Consider the following 20,764-nt stretch of genomic DNA (forward strand, 5'->3'; position numbering starts at 1 on the left):
TATATCATGGCATTGCGTAGCTTAGAAACATACCTTTCGGCTCACCATATCCATGCTGACCATCATGCCTGCCAATACTAATCACACTTCCTTGCAATAATTCCACATCCCTCCAAGTCTTGCTCATTCCAGATGAAAAATAATGTTCTGACTGTTCCTACCTCGATCACTTTCTCTGGCAGCTACTTCCCTCTCACCTTACACCTCTGCTCTAAACTTTCATAGCAAATGACAAACTGAATGCTTCTTATAAATTGCACTTAAAATTATCCAGCAATGATCTGCTCTCTTGGGCCTATTGCTTCATCTTTCACTATCTTAACACACATTTAAGTCATTTCCATTAGTTATTCAAGTCATTTCTTACTAATTTCCTTCTATTCACCCAGTTTAAATTGGTATCAAATAGTACGAGCAGAAACATCACACAAGCAACATTAAAATGAAAAAAATGGAAATCACCCCATAACAAGAAATCACTTGCTTCTGATACACAGCTTTGATCATCAAAGAAAGACTATGAAATGATAAAATTGTTCTAAAAATCTGATTGTTGGGGTAGACAGGACTTCTTTCTTTCACTTTTAACCATCATAATAAAATCCCAATAATACGTGGAAAAAAATATGTTTTTACTGATTTATTCCATGCTGCCAATTTATGGCAAACAAGCAGAAATTACCAGCACATTTTGTTTGATGACTGTTGCATACGAGTTTCAAAATGTACATACAAATTATACATCTTACTGCTGTTCAGGCACAGTGGCACGACCTGCAGAAAAAAAGCATCAGCAACAGTATAGGTGGAAATAGGGGGCAGTGAAAAGCAGAACACTAAGCAGTGAGACTTTGGCAAACACCACAAAGTCACAGCTGAGAGAAGAGGGAGGCCAAGAAACTACAAACTTATCTTCATCAATGAGTCGGTGGTGGAGAGACAATAACCTCGAGATATCCTGGCCCTGCATATCTCTGAAAATCTGACCGAGCATATTAATGAATCATAAAGAAAGCCCATCAACACCGCTACTTCCTTAGCAGATTTGGTAGGTTGACGAATACTCTCTTGAATTTCTACAAGTGTACAGCAGAGAGCATGTTGACTGGTTGCATCACGGCCCAGTTCAGTAACCCGAATGCCCAGAAACTAAGGAGATTACAAAGTGGTGAACACTTTGATAATTGTTCATCAGGTCCAACAGTTGACCTCCCCACCATCAAAGGGATTTCCAAGAGGAGCTGCCTTAAAAAGGCAGCCAGCTTTATCAAAAACCTGGTCATAGAAACATAGAAAATAGGTGCAGGAGTAGCCATTCAGCCCTTCGAGCCTGCACCGCCATTCAATATGATCATGGCTGATCAACCAGCTCAGTAACCTGTACCTGCCTTCTCTCCATACCCCTGATCCCTTTAGCCACAAGTGCCACATCTAACTCCCTCTTAAATATAGCCAATGAACTGGCCTCAACTACCTTCTGTGGCAGAGAATTCCACAGACTCACCACTCTCTGTGAAGAAATGTTTTCTCATCTCGGTCCTAAAAGGCTTCCCCCTTATCCTTAAGCTGTGACCCCTGGTTCTGGACTTCCCCAACATCGGGAACAATCTTCCCACATCTAGCCTCTCCAACCCCTTAAGAATTTTATGTTTCAATAAGATCCCCCCTCAGTCTTCTAAATTCCAGCGAGTATAAGCCTAGTCTATCCAGTCTTTCTTCGTATGAAAGTCCTGCCATCCCAGGGATCAATCTGGTGAACCTTCTCTGTACTCCCTCCAAGGCTAGAATGTCTTTCCTCAGATAAGGAGACCAAAACTGTACACAATACTCCAGGTGCGGTCTCACCAAGGCCCTGTACAACTGCAGCAGAACCTCCCTGCTCCTATACTCAAATCCTCTTGCTATGAATGCTAACATACCATTCGCTTTCTTCACTGCCTGCTGCACCTGCACGCTTGCTTTCAATGACTGGTGCACCATGACACCCAGGTCACGTTGCATCTCCCCTTTTCCTAATTGGCCACCATTCAGGTAATACTCTGCTTTCCTGTTCTTGCCGCCAAAGTGGATAACCTCACATTTATCCACATTATATTGCATCTACCATGCATTTGCCCACTCTCCTAATCTATCCAAGTCACTCTGCAGCCTCCTAGCATCCTCCTCGCAGCTAACACTGCCACCCAGCTTCGTGTCATCCGCAAACTTAGAGATATTGCATTCAATTCCCTCGTCCAAATCATTAATATATATTGTAAATAACTGGGGTCTCAGCACTGAGCCTTGCGGTACCCCACTAGTCACTGCCTGCCATTCCGAAAAGGACCCGTTTATTCCTACTCTTTGCTTCCTGTCCGCCAACCAATTATCTATCCACCTCAACACTGAACCCCCAATACCGTGTGCTTTAAGTTTGTACCCCAATCTCCTATGTGGGACCTTGTCGAAGGCCTTCTGAAAGTCCAGATATAACACATCGACTGGTTCTCCCTTATCCACTCTACTAGTTACATCCTCGAAAAATTCTATAAGATTCGTCAGGCATGATTTGCCTTTCTGAAATCCTTGCTGACGTTGTCCGATGATTTCACCACTTTCCAAATGTGATGCTATCACATCTTTAATAACTGACTAGCATTTTCCCCAATAAGTCATGCTCTTATTTCACTCCTGCCATCGGGAAGGTGGTACAGGAGTCTGAAAACTGCAATGTCAAGTTTCAGGAACAGCTTTCTCCAATCTTTCTAGTTACTCCAGCATTTTGTGAATACATTTCTCCCAACAACCATCAACAGGCTATTGAACCCTCCAAATTCCAACTAAACTCCAATCTACAAATTGCCATTGTTGCACTTGGAAGTTAGGACTTTGTTTTCGCACTATTTTAAGTTTGTTTTGTACTTTTTTTTGTTTGTTATATTATCTATTAAGTACTGTCTTTACAAAACTGTTGTGCTGTTGCTGCAAGTAAGAATTTCATTGATCGGTTTTTAAATATATAACAATTAAATTCTCGAGACCAAGAAAAAAAGAGGGACCATGGGCCAAGTATAGGCAGCTGGGATCAACTGTATCCCTGGAGCAGTGTAGGGGATTGAGGAGCATAGTTATGAAGGAGATCAGGAGGAGAAAAAGAAGGCATGTGATGGCTCTGGCACATGTTTAGGGAGAATCTAAAGAATTCAAGGGAAATGAGTAAGGACACGAGGGGCTGTGCTACTGGGAGAGATTGAGCAGGCTTTGTTCCTTTGAGCGCTAGAGGATGAGATTGACTTTATAGTATAAAATCATGAGGGGAATTAATAGGGTGAATGCCCATAATCTTTTTCTCAGGGAAGGGGAATCAAGAGTTTGAGAGCAGAGGTTCATGGTGAGAAGGGAAAGATTTAATAGGAGCTTGAAGGGAGGCTAGAATTTTGTATCGTCTTTGATGATATGGGCTGCTTTTTTGAAACAGCACTTCCTGCAGATCCTTTCGATGGTGGGGAAGGTCAGTACCTGGGTTAGATTGGGCAATGTCGACCACTCTCTGTGGTCTTCGACATTTCTGGGTGTTTGAATTGTCAAACCAGGCCTAACACTGACAGAGGTTCGATAGAGTATTCGTCGACATACCAAATCTCTTCAATCTTCTAAGGAAGAAGTGTTGATGAGCTTTCTTTGTGATTGCATCAATTTTCTGGGCCAAAGACAGATCTATGGATAGAGATATGCAAGCCTAGGAACTTGAAGTTGTTGACTCTCTCCACCGTTAAACCATTGATGAAGTTAGGTTTGTGGATCCTTGGCTATCCCCTCCTGAATTCAACAATCAGTTCTTTGATTTTGCTGTCATTGAGCAAGATTATTGTTCTGGCATCATTAAATCAGTATTTCAATTTCTCTCCTGTACTCAGATTCGTCATTACACACTATTCATCCAACAACGGCGGCATTGTCTGCGATTTTAAAGATGTTACTGTGTCTGGCTGCACGGTCATGGGTATAGAGAGTAAAGCAAGGGAATGACTACCCAGGTTTGCCCTTCACTCTAATAGGACCCGTTGTGCGCCTGATCTCCTCTCACTTTTAAAACCATCCCATTTGCCCAATGTACCTTTACCTGCAGACAGTCTTCAGGGATGCATCTATGTTGATGGTTAATCCACTTTCAAAGAACTATAACTGCACACTTATACCCCTGGATCTCTCTGTTCTACAAGACTATCGAACGCCTTGCCATTAATTGGCTCTATAATCCAAAACAATTGGTAAAATGAAGGGTACCATTATTGAAAAGTATCAATGTTTGTGGTCCCAGCATGGTATTTTGAGAAGTTTCTCTTCTGGCTTTTCAGTCTCAAAAGGGATTGGGAGGCAATGTCTCAGGAAATAAGGGTCATCATTTGAGGGGAAGAAAAAATATTTTTTATCAAAGATTGTGTATCTTTGGTATTGCCTTTTCTAAAACCAATGATCTTTCAGTTTTCAAGTACATTCAAGGCAAAGACCGATAGATTGTTTGGCTCCAAGGACAAGAAGGGATATTGGGTAGGAGGGAACTGCAGATGCTGGTTTACACCAAAGATAAACACAAAATGTAGGAGGGTGTTACAGATACAGTGCTCAGCAATCGTTTCATTGAACACCTCTGCTCAGTCTGCCTAGACCTACATGATCTCCCTGTTGCTAAACACTTTAACTCCCCCTCCCATTACCATACTGACTCTTCTGTCCTGGGTCACCTCCACTGTCAGAGTGAGGCCCAACAAATTGGGCGGCACTGTGCTGCAGCAGGAGAGTCACTGCCTTACAGCTCCAAATACCCTGGTTCGATACGGACTACGGGTATTCTCTGTATGGAGTTTTCACATTACCCTTGTGACCATGTTGGTTTTTTCGGGGTGCTCCGGTTTCCTCCCACAGTCCAAAGATGTATAAGCCTACATCTATGAAGACATATTGGCAATGAAAATAAGACATACAAAGGTACAGAAATCTCCCAGGCCATCCAAGGACAGCTTCTAAGGAAGCTAAAGAAGAGATGAAGGAAGTCCTGGCTGAGGCATATGAATCATTAGAAACTGGTGAGGTGCCGGACAACTGGAGGGAGATGAATGTTGGGCGCCTATTTAAAACATTCTGCAAGCAAGAAACAGGGAACTATCGACCAGTAAGCCCAATATCTGTAGGAGGAATGTTACTGGAGAGGATTCTGAGAGATACAATATTTGGAAAGACACAGGTTTTTAAGGGAGAGTCAGCCCGGTTCTTTGTGTGGGATAGTGCCTCACAAATTTGATTTGTTTTTTAAGAACTAACCAAAACATTTGACGAGGGTAGAACCGTAGACATAGTCTATGCAGACTTCAGCAAGGCCTTCGATAAAGTTCCACATGATAGGCTGATCAGGAAGGTCAGATTGCATGGGATGCATGGAGAGCTAACAAACTGGGTACAGAATTAGCTTCATGATAGAAAGCAGATGGTGGTGGAAGGTTGTTTCTCAGACTGGAGACCCGTGACTCAGCTGGAACCCTTGTTGTTTGTTAACTATATCAACAATTTGGATGAGAAATGTACCCTGGGGCACTTCGTGCAGCTGACATTGGAACATCCAAAACGTCAGTAAGCCAAGACCGCACTATGGTTTTACTCTGTCCATCATCTTGAAGGACTGATCCCATCTTGAATTATTGCATCACATGAAAGATGTTTGAAATCATCAGGGTCATAGTTTAAATTTAGTCTTATTCCCCCCGGGGTAGGGGAATCAAAAACCAGAAAACACAGATTTAAGGCAAAAGTTGAAAGATTTAAAAGAAACCAGAGGGGCATCATTTTCCATAGAATGTGGTAGGTATATGGAATAGGTTGCCAGAGGAGGTAGTTGAGGAAGGTACAACAACAACATTTAAAAGACATTTGGATAGGTACATATATAGGGAAGGTTTAGAGGGATACAAACTAATCGCAGGCAGATCGGATTAGCATAGTTGGGCCATCTTGTTTGCCATGTACAAGTTGGGCCAATGGGCAAGTTTCCATGTTATATGAGATTCCTAAATTTGTTCCCTCAAAAGACAAACTTTCACACATTTGATGCACCTCATTTCGAAACACTAAAAAGACACCTGCAGACCCAATTCTTAAGAGGTGCTCTCTTCTGATTAATATATTTTAAGGACATATTTTAATATATAAAAATAGAAACTAATTAAAATTTAACAGCAATCTTTCAAATGTTTCTCCCAAGAGGAGGGAACAAAACGATTGAACAGCATACAAACATACAAAGGTACACGATCTACAGATACTGCAACACCCAACATAGCCAAATCTCTTCTATTCTCCTCCCTGGCAAGTGATATGCTTTCCTGTTGCCATCAAGAGAATTTGCAACCAAAATAAGGCTGATAAGGGTATCAGGCAGTTTAAATGAGGACTGCAACCATTAGAAGATCATCGTTTGGACCTCAAGGCCGATCAAAATCCCAGTTACCCCGATGAATGCACGAATTAGGAGCAGGAGTAAATTACCTCACCTGTCAAGCTTGCTCCACCACTTCATATTATCATGTCTGATTCAATTGTAACCTCTATTCTGTATTCCCTGCTGTGACCTTCTATCCCCATTTTATCAATAATCCGCTTACCTCTGCCATAAAAAACATTCAAAAACTGCTTTTATCTCCTCAGGTAGTCCAAAACTCATGATTTCAAAAGAAAATGTTGTCTTATTTGCTTTAAATGGGTGACATTTTATTTTAAAATAGCTTTCAATTTACCTACAAGAAAAAAAACACTCTCTCCTCATCCACCGTCAAGACTCTCCAACATCTTAAATATTTTAATCAAAACGTCTGGATAAGGAGGATCGGACTCCAATTCAGTGACTACAATTCTGCCTACAATGCCATATGTCCAACCAAACTCACCTCCAAACTCCTGGTACTATGACTCAGCACCACCTTCGACAACTGAATCATTAACTTCTTGATTGACCACCATCAATAATGATAGGTGACAATATGTCCTCCGCGATAATTCAAAACCCCGCAAAGCTGTGTTTGGAGCCCCTTACTATACTTCTTGTCCCCTCTCAACAGTGTGGTCAACATCTGCTCTATCAATGTTTACAAGTCTACAGATGACACCGCCATAGTAAACCCGATGTCAAATGATGATGAGAACAGGAAGAAGTTGGAGATCCTAATAGCTTTGTGTAAAGACAACAACCTCTCCCTCAATGTTCAGGAAACAAATGGTTTACAACCCCCACCCTACTCAGTCAGCATCAATAATGCTGAAGTGCAGATGGTCAACAGCTTCAAATTCCTGGATGTAAATATACCAATTTGTCCTCGTTCAACCACCCTGATGCTACAATTAAAAATGCACATCAATGTCTCTACTTCCTCAGAAGGCACTCACCAATTTCTACAGATGCACTACCGAAAAAAAGAAAGCATCTTATCAGGATACATCACAATTTGGTTTGGCAATTGCTTTGTCCAAGACCATAAGAAACTGCAGTCATTTTCACAGTCCAACCTATCACACAGTCCAACCTATCACACAAATCAACCTCTCCCACATCAACCCCCATCAACATTTCATGCTATCTCAGGAAAGCAGCTAATGTAATCAAGGACTACTTACACCCCCATTAATTTCCTCCTCTCTCTCCCATTAGGCAAAAGATACAAAGGCTTGAAATCACATACCTCCAGATTCAAGAAGTTTTTTCCTTGTGGTTATCCAACTAGTGAATGCTATAGTCCCCATCGCCCAAACAGCCTCGTTGAGGCTCTTGTACTTTAACTGCACTTTCGCTGCAGCTGTAACACTCTATTGTGCACTGTCTCGTTCCTCTTTTTGCACTATTTGTAGCACTTGAGCATGATTTGATTGTACCCAAGTATGGCAAGAATTACCTGGATAGCCTACAAAGCAGTTTTTCCAATTTAACTCAGCACACATGACAATATTAAAACAAAACCAACTATTAAACTGCTCTATCCTGTGCTCTGGTTGGTTTCTCAGAACATGCTGCTCTCTAGTAAACTCTCTAAAACACCATGAACTTCACATTTACACTGCCTTTGTCAATTTGATTCTTCAGATTCTTTTAGAATGAAGTCCCCAATGGATGATACTTTATTAATACAGTACCTTTCTGTTAGTTTCCCCATTAAAGATAAAGGTCATAACAACTTTATTTAAATGACTAGAATACTCCATCCGTCTTCAGGAAGATTTTCATGCATCTGTTGGCCTAGTATTTTCAATTTCAGATTAAATTTCAGAACAAACAAAATTCTTCTGCCAAGGGTACCATGATTGAAATATAATATAAAAGCAAAATACGGGATATTGAGGTCAGATAGTACCTTCCAGGTGTACAAAGAGAAGGAAAAGTAGGAAACCAATGAAGCATAAATACAAGATAGACACAAAATGCTGGAGTAACTCAGTGGGACAGGCAGCATTCTGGAGAAGGAATGGGTGATGTTTCGGGTCAAGACCCTTCTTCAGACTGATGTCAGGGGAGAGGGAGATACATAGATAAGGATATACAAGGTGTGAAAACAGGTCAAAGGGGGTGTAGATCAAAGAAAATGTAGAATAGACCATTGTAGGCTGGGAGAAGGTAACAACAAAGCAAAAAGAGATAAAATGTAGTCGGAGATAGTCAGGCTGGTAGGAGAACAGGGAAGAGGGAGGAATGGAGAGGGAGGGATAGCAAAGGTTACTTGAAGTTAGAGAAGTCAATGTTCATACCGCTGGGGTATAAGGTGCCCAAGCTAAATATAAGGTGCTGTTCCTCCAATTTGCGATGCATTCAATCCGACAATGGAGGAGGCCCAGGACAGAATGGTCAGTGAGGGGGAGTTAAAGTGTTAAGCAACCGGGAGATTATGTAGGTTTAGGCGGACTGAGCGGAGGCATTCAGCGAAACGATCACCGAGCCTCCGCCTGGACTCACTGATAGATAGGAGTCCACACCTGGAACAGCAGATACAGTAGATGAGTTTGAAGGAGGTGCAAATGAACCTCTGCCTCACCTGAAAAGACTTTTGGGGTCCTTGGATGGAGTCATGGGGGGAGGTTTAGGGACAGGTGTTGCATCTCCTGTGGTTGCAGGGGAAAGTACCTGGGGAGGGGGTGCTTTGGGTAGGAAGGGACAGGTTGACCAGGGAATTGCGGAAGGAATGATCTCTGCGGTAAAGTGGAAAGAGGAGGTGATGGGAAGGTGTGGCTAGTGGTGGGATCCCGTTGTAGGTGGCGAAATTGTCGGAGGATTATGTGCTGTGCTGATCACATTGATCACTATGATCTTGTTTAATCCCAGCATCTTTGAGTACCTTACAAATCCATTCATCAATGTTATCCCCAAGTATACTAAAGTAATAAACACTCATTGTACTTTTGGGGTGAGATTTGTAATTATTTTACAATCCCAGTAAATTAATTTCTCACAACTTTGCTATAAAAGGTTGGCCCTGCTTCTAAGCCTGTACCTCCAGTATTAGACTCTCCAGTCCGTCAACAATCTCTCAGCATCTATTCTTTAGACATTAGAAATACAGTGCAGAGGCCCTGAGTTTACGCTGATCAGCACTATCCTACACACCAGGGACAATTTATAATTTATAGAAGCCAATAAGCTATAAACCTGATTGTCTATGGAGTGTGGGAGGAAACAGGAGCACCCAGAGGAACCCCACACAGTCACAAGACCGTGCAAACTCTGTACATACAGCACCCGTAGTCAGAATCGAACCTAGATCTCTGGCGCTAGTAGGCAACAACTCTACCACTGCGCCACCCTTAGTCAATGCCTTTTGAAATCTCAACCATTTCAAATGAAAATACCTCTTATTCTTTAATGTTCAACACACACATACACATATATATCGCCGGCCTCGCACAATACAATTAACACACACATACACATTTCTATCTCCGGCCTCGCACAAAGAATATACAAATTGCATACTCTACCTGTCAATTTACTGTTTATCATGTTTCAACACTCAGATTTCTGTTCAACATTTTGCAGTTCCCTACCATTTAATTTGTTCTCTATTCTGCCTGCTCTGATGACTAACAACACATTTTTTCACTTGACACTGTATCTGCCACCTACTTATCCACTCAAACCCTCCTTGACAAACTTTATCCTCTTCACAGTTCACTTTCTGACCTAGCCTTTATTCAACATGCTTGATATATTGTGTTCTACTCCTTTACTTGCAACATTAACTGAAATTATAATTTGATGAGAATCAAGCACTAATCTTTATGGTGCCTGTTGCCCGTAATGTCACTGGCCAAACCAAAGTAACCTTTGTATTAGGGGGGAAAAAAAAGTGTTGGAGGAACTCAACAAGTCAGGCAGCATTTTACATTCTCTTGCTATTGTTGCCCTTTTATTCATGTTAATTTATCATTCATAACCACAAGTTCTTAGAGTAAGGAACTTTACAGCACTTCTTCAAATAACTTCCGCAAAGCCCAGATAAATCACCTCCATTATGTTCACAAAAACAAAGTCTTCAAAAAATTCCATTAAAATTGTCAGGCAGCCTTGTTGCACCACAACAAATCTCTTACACATCAATGAACATACATGAGAATTCAATATGAATTAGCAAAATGTTGTAGCCACCAAGAGTCCAAGTTAAAATAAATTTATAGTATTTGATGACAAACTACTTGGATTTACCAAACTACAAAAAAGGCACAAAGCTACATCAGCAGCCAGGGGGGGTCACATAACATTCTCCCTACCAAGCTCCACAAAAGTTTCAACCCATTTACCCAAGGAAATGCAATGTGAAAGCAAATATGGCAAATACATATAATTATTGATATCCAATAGATTTTATTCACAGCACCTGCTTGGAAAATTCAGTCCTACACCGACTCTAGATGATTTGCTATTGCACATGATTACAAGGAAAATGATGTACAGATATTAATATTTCTTAATCCCTGTCAAAAAATAAAATGTAATCAAGAATTTGTAATTGGCTACTTACATATATCAAAATCTCCTTTGAGTCTTTTAAGGAAAGCCCCACATTTTAACTCTTGATTCATCTTGTGCAAATTGAAGATTATTTTTAAACACTCCCCTGATTTGGATAAAGGGCAATAGATTTTATTTTTCTATAGGATAATTGCGAACCAGATAGGTTTCTAAGGAAATCTGTTAATTGATGACTTCACTGCTCAAATTAGTTTTGAAAGCTAATTTGAAAAGGAGATGCATTCAACTAATTAAACTTGAATTACCCAAATGCTTCGATGAGGTATTTCCTTATTGGGTCTGGACTTATCAGAAAGTTAAGAGTCAAACACACTGGTGAGCATGGAATTGCATATAAGCCAGACAGGATATTGATAGCATGTGTAGGTAGGAACTGCAGATGCTGGTTTACACTGAAGATAACTTAGCAGGTCAGGCAGCATCTCTGGAGAAAAGGAATAGGTAATGTTTTGGGTCGAAATCCTTCTTCAGACTCAAGCCTTAAATAAAAGAGTGTGGCGGCTCCCAAGGGTCGGGCCACACCACTACCGACCCCTCGGCACGGGAATGGACCAGTCCAGGGAGGCGGTCCGGTACTACAGATATAAGGACAAGGTTTTGGGCGCAAAGCCATTCCGGCAGACTCGACCCGTCTAATAAACCATAACGCCCCCAAAATACCTGGCTCCTTGCCTTTATTTCGGGCCTCTACCGACGCGCCACAAGAGTAACATTAGAAGATTTCTAATCTAAGTTTACACGTAGCTTCAAAGTACCTTAGAATGTGTGAAGGGTTTCGACCCAAAACATCACCTCTTCCTTTTCTCCCGCTGCTTGACCCGCTGAGTTACTCCAGCATTTTATGTCTATCTTTTGGATAATGATAGCAGCTCTCCTTCCCAAATGAACGTGCAAGAACCAAGTGGGTATTTTTGGCAATCTGGTGGTTTCAGGTTATCTCTATCCGCTTGAGATGGTGGTATTTCAATTCATGTTTCTGGATAATAGTCCACCAATTTAAGCAATGCTGAGCTGAGCGGTACCAAACATTAATGTTTTTTTCCCGCTTACAATGCAAAGGCAGCTTTACCTTCTGATGCCATTCCTTTTCTGAACAGTCAACAAGTCCCGCTCTCTCTTAAATTCTGCCTCTCCAGTCAATTCTCACATCTTCTTGGGGAATACGTCCAATTATTTCTGAGTGGCATGTTGGAAAATTTGCCACTTTAAAATGCTACTCTACTGCACTTTGTGCTCCTCCAGGTGCCTGCCTTTCAATTAGCTGGGTCAACTAAACAAATACTTTTATACATATTTTCCTCTTTCTCTGGTGCGAAAATAATAAAAGGAAACCATAAACAAATCAACCATAAAACCTATTAGATTTGATACAATTTTTTGAAAGTTCGGAATAATAGCAATTTGAAGTTATCAATATCCAACACTGGCCACATCTTCCCATCCCCTCCCCTTTCTGCGTCCCGCAGAGACCGCTCCCTCCGTAACTCCCTGGTCCACTCGTCCCTTCCTACCCAAACCACCCTATCCCTGGGCACTTTCCCCTGCAACCGCAGGAGATGCAACACCTGTCCCTTTATCTCCCCCCTCAACTCCATCCAAGGACCCAGTCTTTCCAGGTGAGACAGAGGTTCACCTGCACCTCCTCCAACCTCATCTATTGCATCAGTTGCTCTAAATGTCAACTTCTTTACATCGGCGAAACCAAATGCAGGCTCGGCGATCGTTCCGCTCAACGCTTGCGCTCAGTCCGCATTAACCAATCGGATCGCCCGGTGGCTGAGCACTTCAACTCCCCCTCCCAGTCTGACCTTTCTGTCATGGGCTTCCTCCAGTGCCATAGTGAAGGCCACCATAAATTGGAGGAACAGCACCTCATATTTCGCTTGGGCTTGTAGCCCAGCGGTATGAACATTGACTTCTCCAACTTTAGATAGTTCCTCTGTCCCTCTCTTCCCCTCCCCCTTCCCAGTTCTCCCTCTATCTTCCTGTCTCCACCTATATCCTTCCTTTGTCTCTCCCCCCTGACATCAGTCTGAAGAAGGGTCTCGACCCGAAACGTCACCCATTCCTTCTCTCCCGAGATGCTGCCTGTCCTGCTGAGTTACTCCAGCATTTTGTGAATAAATACCTTCAATTTGTACCAGCATCTGCAGTTATTTTCTTACATATCCAGAACATAATCATTTCTCTCCATTTTAGGTTAGTTACTTAAGCAAGTAAATTGTAGGCAATCGTGATCATTTAAAGGTCTTTTGAAGCTACACGTGGACTTGGATTAGAAATGTTCTAATGTTGATTCTTTATTTAAGACTTATTGGGTGGGAATGGATGAGAGATCACTGAATCAGATGGGTTTTAAGACAATCTGTGGTTTGAAGATTACTGTTACTGAGACTTTAAATTCCAAAAATGTAGGCAAGTTTATGACAGTACTAAAATAATGGTGCAGTAATGGGAGATTGCCATTACTTATCATTATTAAGAGAGATAAAATTAATGACCAAAAATAAATGGCCACCGAATTCCATTCAGGAGAACTGTTTAAACTATTCAGTAGCAAACTCAAAGGAAAGGGTAGGAAAAAGTAGAGTTTAATACATACTTTAAGAGCAAAGCTGGAAAAGTGGAAGGAGCATTATTGGAAGAATAATTCTGTGGCAGGGCTCATAATTCAGTTAGATTTAGTATGATTATGGATAAGGATCAAAAATAAACAAGAATCCAAAGTTCTCAACTGGGAAAGGCCTAGTTTGACTGATCTATGATATAGTTTGCTATTAGTTTAATCTAGTAAATGCTTGAATCTGCAGGTACCATTAGACTTTCTATTCAATTCATGAATATTCTGAATGAAAAATTATTTTCAGGGCAGAACCTGAAACATCATCTATCCATTTTCTCCAGAGATGCTGCCTGACATGCTGAGTTACTGCAGTACTGTGTGGCTTTTTTCTCAATGTTCATGCCATTAGATTACCATAGTGGTATGAACATTGAATTCTTCAATTTTAGACAACTAACTTACAGATAACTTACGATTTCATAATTTGCATCCTCTTCTAATCTTATCTCTCAATGTTTTGCTTTTTTGATCACTAACCTTTGTTCAAATATCTGCCAATCAACCCCCCCCCCCCCCCCACCTGTATCCACCTTTCACTTACCAGGTGCTGTTCTGCTCCCATCTCTCTTCCAGCTCCCCCCCGCCACCACCACAATCAGCCAGCAGAAGGGTGCTAACCCAAAACGTCATCTATCAATGTGCTCCAGAGATGCAGCCTGACCAGCTGTTACACTAAAACTAGATGAAAACTGGAAAAAAAATGCAAGTGGCAAGATGCAGGACAATATAAACCAATTTGTCAGGTGAGCAGAAAAGTGGTAACTAATTCAAATCATTTAAATGTTAAGTCGTGCATTTGAGGAAGGTAATCAAGTCAGAAAAATGAACAAAAATGTTAGAGAACAAGCAGTGAAGATTTGAAAAATACATAAGGTGGCAAATCAAGCAAAAAGGATACTTTCTTTTGTTAGTAAAGCCAACAGAGTAATAGGGCAACGGCATTAGAACAGAATACAATAAATTTAAGATGAACCAAAAACTAGATTTAGCTCTAATTGACTGGTCTGAAATTTGTTTCCCATTAATTATTATTATAGCATTATCTGAAATGGGGAAATTATATTATTATATCACTCTCCCACTTAAGTTTTGTTATATGCCTCAGAAAGCACCCAATTTATGCACTCTCAGGCACATAAATTAAGTAGCTCCACAAAATCAAATATCTTTGTAGAATGCCTCTCATCTGTGGGTGGTGACTGGGTGATTATCGGTGTTAGTTTAATCCAGTAAAATGTTTAAATCCCAGGTACTAATTAGCTTTCTATTCAGTTCATGAATATTCTGGAATGAAAAATTATTTTGCCAAGTATAGGAGAATATAACAGGTCTGTTAGCAATGTGCAAGACAGTGATCTAATTTGAGCTCAAGGTGCAATTATAAATTTTAGTTGTGCAGAATCACCTGAACATAATTGATCACAACAATATACACCTGAAACATTAACTGTTTCTTTCCCTCGTCAAGAATGCTGCTTGGCCTGCTGAGCATTTCCAGGATTTTGTTTTAATTTCAGACTTCCAGAATCTGCACTGTTCTTACACATTATCGGTCTTCTAATTATTCTCAGATATCTATTATTCCAGATGTGGTTTTACAAATGTGTAAGAAGGAACTGCAGGTGCTGGTTTAAACCTAAGATAGACACAAAAAGCTGGAGTAACTCAGCAGGACAGGCAGCATCTCTGGAGAGAAGAAATGGATGACGTTTCGGGTCGAGACCCTTCTTCAGACCCATTTTACAAATGCTGTTTTGTAGATTGAACTCTTGATTTTTTTTAAATGTGTACAAAATTGTCAAATCGGCAAGCTTTCTACAGAACTTAAAAGGTCAGATAAAAATAACTTAAATGTAACACACTACACAGTCTGAACGCATCGCATCTGACAGTTTGTTTTTTATCATTCATGGTGAACTGCACGTTGCCGACAGCCTGCATGATCCAACAATGCTCGCAGCTGCTTTCGCTCATTGTCAACAACAAAAAAGTTGGCAGTAACAATAATCAAAGCCAAGGGTCAAGAACATAAATGCTCCATTTATAAATAATTAGGATTGCTTGCAAGTTTTTGTTTACAAATGCAATGACACACCCATAGGGTGTAACCTCTTGGTTGCCAGTACTAAAATCAATCATCTTCATTTGCAACATTTTTGTTCTATAAAATATACTATTTACTGTCTCCCTCAATTCAAATACAAGGGACTATTCATACTAAATTATGGCAGGTATACTTTAATGCCAGTGAGTTTCTGATAGATCAAAACACATCAAGATAATTACCAATTTGGACATTCAGATTTACCAATTTGCATTTAGTTTGCCTGATCCCAAACAGCACTGAAAAATAATATACATGTGCTTGGCAATCTTACTATTTACCTAAATTACCTTTCATCATAATGAATAGGGAAGACATAATTATGGGGAACAAAAATCCTTTGGCACAGCAGCAGCTGTGTTTTCCTCTGCAGTTGATTGGTCAGCTATTTCTTCGTACCAGTCCATGGGAATAACAGTTGGACAACAAATATACATACAATGCCCATGGAAATATAACTCAAACAAATTAAAAAGAGCCACAAAATAGATTTTGGGATAGGCGAGAAAAGTTAAAAAGGGTTCACGAAGGCAGAGACAAAGCCACCAAAATAAATGATTGGATCATAAACTCACGCCGGAGATTTATGGAACTACTACTATATTGATGTCCTTGTATCTTGAATTGTGGCAAGTTATTTCATCATCAGGGAGTAAGCTGACCTCAGGCAACTTTCAGCACAAGTTATAACAGCAACAGTGAACCAACTGCACAAAGACAGCCACCTTTCCTCATTGCAATGCAAATCTGAAAGCGTGTGAAAGTGGATAAAATAAACTTAATTTCTCATTTACTTAACTGCAAATCCAGCATTCAATGCAACATGGAGACCTGGTAAGTTGCATTTGCATGATTCAAATGGGGATGCTTTCAAACAAATCCTACATTAACCAGGCCTACATTCTATTGAGATACTGAAGAAACATTGCCCTTTGAGCAATGTATACTTGTCATTCGCCACTTTGCAAGTACTTTTATTGATCTTGTAGATCTGGATGCAAATTCTTCTCTGAAATAACAACAATTAATTATAAATTCTACTTATTTTAATCACTGTGCACACATAATGGATACTGTCTCTGTCTAACAATAAGCCACCAGTCCAGTTTTTGAATTATTGATATTCCAATAAGCTTGCTTCTTTTCTCACAAACAGATGCACTACAAATATCTTTTTGCATTATTCTATTTGGATTCAATAAGAATGGATACATTTTATTTATTTGCAATTGTCGCCATTAGAAAACCACCACATTCAGAATTATATGATCAAGGAACAGCTGAGGCAGGATTCTTGGGCAGGGTCCCAACCTGAAGCATTGCCTATCTATTTCGCTGCCTGACCTGCTGAGTTACTCCAGCACATTCAGAAACATAAATGGTTCCACTTAGTGGAATAAAAACAGGATGCCCAAGTAAATAGACTGACTCATCATGGTCCTTGCATCTTGAAGATTGTTGGGAAAGTTACTATACATTCTCAAACCATCAAATATATCATCCTCAAAACGGGCAACTGAACCAGCTAAAACATCAGAAAGATTTAGTCACATCAATCACACAATGTTGGTTTTATTCCCCAACAATTCTGTTTGTCAGCTGCATTGGCTGATAATAACAGATTAATCAACAGCAAGGGTAAAGCCACCAATGATAAGCCAAAGCCATAAGTGGAATAATGTGAAACAAGTAGTTAGGTTGCAGACCTAGTGAAGCTCACTGATATTATGGTGATGGGAGTGGTCAAGCAATGAGAGGAAGTGGGAATAAAACTTGAACAAAGCTTAAAATGTGATGGCATGGAGAGTTAGGAAATGTGCAATGATCATGGGTGAACAACCAAACACCCAGCAAAGAGTAAACTCTGCCTCTGAAGTTAACTCACTTCATATTATGTATGTGATGATAATCTACAGTTCAATATTGCCTTGGCTGATTAAAAACAATTCTCATTAACTTTTAAACAAAATAAAATGTTTCTCCTTCCTCGATTAATAATGCATACTGCTATCAACGAGAATTTGGATCACAAACTTTCAAAATAGAAAATAAACCCAGAGCAAGTTTAAGACCTTCATAAGCAAAGAAGACCCACACACAGGCTTTAGATTTTTGAACAAAGATATTCAGTACGCAAAGCAAGAGGTCACCCATAGAAAATAATAACAGAGATACAAGTTCAAATCCCAACACATGGTATGAAATTTAAATTCAATTAATGACAATCTGGAATTTAAAGAAAGAACAAATATCACAAAGCTACAAGATTTTCATAAAAGTGCATATGTTTCAGTAACACAGGATAAAATTTAGCACCTTTTCCCAGTCTGGCCTAAATGCAAGTCCAACAGTTGACTTTGAAATGGCTGAATCCTGATCAGACAAGACTAAAGAAAAATGGAGAAAGGGTAAAGTAAAAGGTAAATTGACCAAATTCTACAAGAACAGTTTGAGCTTGGTGTGTGATTGACTGCAAGTTATTGGAAAATCAAGACGGTGTCCACCAGAAAGAGTGAATGCTTGTGCTTGGAGTAAAGTGGGTGGGTATTGAAAAAACCTTAGCTAAATCCTCAATGATATATCAATCCCACTTGATTAAAGAACAATTCAAATTTACTCTATGGTAAATATTTTATAGAAACACTATTCAAACACGAGGAAAAATTGCTGTAAATACGCAGCTGACCAGGCACCATTTGAAAAGAGAGGGAATTATGATTTCAGATCAATGACCTTTCCAGGCACATTACTTGCTTTCTTCAGAAGCTGCCCGCCAGCTTCCAGAAAATGGCGTAGTCTGGAGGCTTTAATTCAAGGAATGTGAAAAAAAACAATTTCCTTTTCTACAGGGATATGGCTCAGAAATCACGAGTGAACTTTTTTGTGCATTTATCTATGAAGTTACATTTGGATGACTAACGCCCAATGACCTGTTCTGAATTTAAATAAAATTCAGCCAATACTGACTGACTATTTCAAATTCAAAGACACTTGAAATTTTATTCTGGCCTAAATTATTAGATTCCTCTTTCTTATCCAAACGGCTGCCAGATATCTGTTGATTTGGTCTCGAGCCACCCTATTCTAATATCTCACTATGCTCCTGGTTTAATAAAGTTCACTGATATTGCTTCTGAATTATTTAGACTTTTTTCCCCACCAGATATTGCATTGGTTTTGCATGAAAGTTGTTTAAATATATTTGAAAAATGGCTATGGTTTTCTTACATTTAACTGCATTGAATCAAAAAGTACTAACTTTGTCGGTGTATAAGATTTTAAAAAGCATGAGTATTATTTCTTTGTGATGTATTCCTTCTTCATGTTAGTGAAACTAGAAACACGTTTGTTGACATAAAAAGGTTCAGATCACATGATGTGAAGCAACACAGTAAAACCGTGTGACCATAATTCTAGCTTTCATATGCAGGTGAGGCAGTAATCAAATAGTGTATCAGGGAACAATCAAACAAAATTTAATACAATATGTATTATACTTAAGAAAAAATGTTTTCTGCGGTGGAATATCATGCTATAAATACTACTTTTACACAATCATGTCACTTCCCTTGCCAGATACTCAATTCACTCAAACTTTAACATTAATCTGAACCAACACTTTTTGAGTGCCAACATGTTGCCTCTTCTAACTGTACTTAAGGAAAGGTAATTTGCAGTTTATGGATTAAGTGTCCACAGTGCAAAAATATTTATTGAAACCCAAAGCAGAAATCAAATTCAAATTTCATCTTCAAATCTGTCAACCACTGATGAAGAAATTAAAATGTGAAAATCTGTCTGAACTGAGATTCAAATCAAGTTCAAATACACATCTGATTGCACCAAATACCAGCTTCTCTCCTTCCAACAAGATGGTAACTTTTGCCAAAATAAGGTTTCATAAGGTCATAAATGAAAGGAGCAGAATTAGGCCATTCGGCTATGCCATTAGGCCATGTCTACTCTGCCAATTAATCATTGCTGATCTATCTTTCCTAACCGCATTCTCCTGCATTCTCTCCATAACCCTTGACACCCGTACTAATCAAATGATGTTTCAATGACCCTCCTTTAACAGTGACTGCTCTTCACTTACAAACCGCAATAGTGAATGTTAGAAGACAATTTAAATCAGCAATTATCACAACTGAACCAATTCTGTCCTCAACCAAAGACTATTACTCAGCCCACAATGTCCAAGACAAACATGACGCGAAACTAAACTAATCTCCTCTGCGTGTGCGATCCATGTTCCTCCATAACCATGCACTTATCAACAAGCCTCTTGAACGCCACTATCATATCTGCTTGCACCACCACCCCCGGCAGTGCATTCCAAACGCCCACCAAACTGTAAAAAAAATCTTTCCCCCAAATCTTCTTTAAATACTGCCCCCCCCCCCCACCTTAAAGCAATGCCCTTCCACACCTTGAAATTTCCAACTTGGGCAAAAGGTTCCAACGGTCTATCCCATCTATTCCTCAGAATCTTATGTATTCCTATCAGGTCTCCTCTCAACCTCCAACATTTTAGAGAAAAATAATCCGTTTGATTAACCTATCCTTATAGACAATAAGGAAAAATGGCCAATTCTGCATTCACTCACTTGTTCCATCCCTTTTGTCATCAGTTATTTCCATCAACTCCCCCTCCCCAGCCAGATCCACAATCTTTTTCCATCCTGCCCATACAATGCACCAAGGATATAATTAAAATTAGTGCCCTTATTTTTACATCAAAGTCTAGAGAATCAAATGCACGATGCAGCTTCTATTGAGAAGAGCGATTACTTCATTATTTCCTCACATGCACATAATTTTTAGTCAATTTAATTCATCACTCTTCATTGAATAATATCATTTAATATTGTTGTTTTCCACTGATGTTAGCCAATATTAATACTGTTCCTAAATTTCATAATTAGCTGGAACTTGGGAATTCTCCATGAAATATTACAGATGGGATTTCTCTTTTAACATTCAGTATAGGCTCTGTACA

The 20,764-nt window shown here is 39.8% G+C and overlaps 1 protein-coding gene across 4 annotated transcripts in view; it reads right to left on the bottom strand.

The window, feature by feature from the left end:
• The window catches only part of pcnx1 (pecanex 1), a 224,476-nt gene that overhangs the window by 163,686 nt on the left and 40,026 nt on the right, over positions 1–20,764 (bottom strand). The window lies entirely within an intron of this gene.

The sequence above is a fragment of the Rhinoraja longicauda genome, chromosome 10, assembly GCF_053455715.1.
Source record: "Rhinoraja longicauda isolate Sanriku21f chromosome 10, sRhiLon1.1, whole genome shotgun sequence".
Classification (NCBI taxonomy): domain Eukaryota; kingdom Metazoa; phylum Chordata; class Chondrichthyes; order Rajiformes; family Arhynchobatidae; genus Rhinoraja; species Rhinoraja longicauda.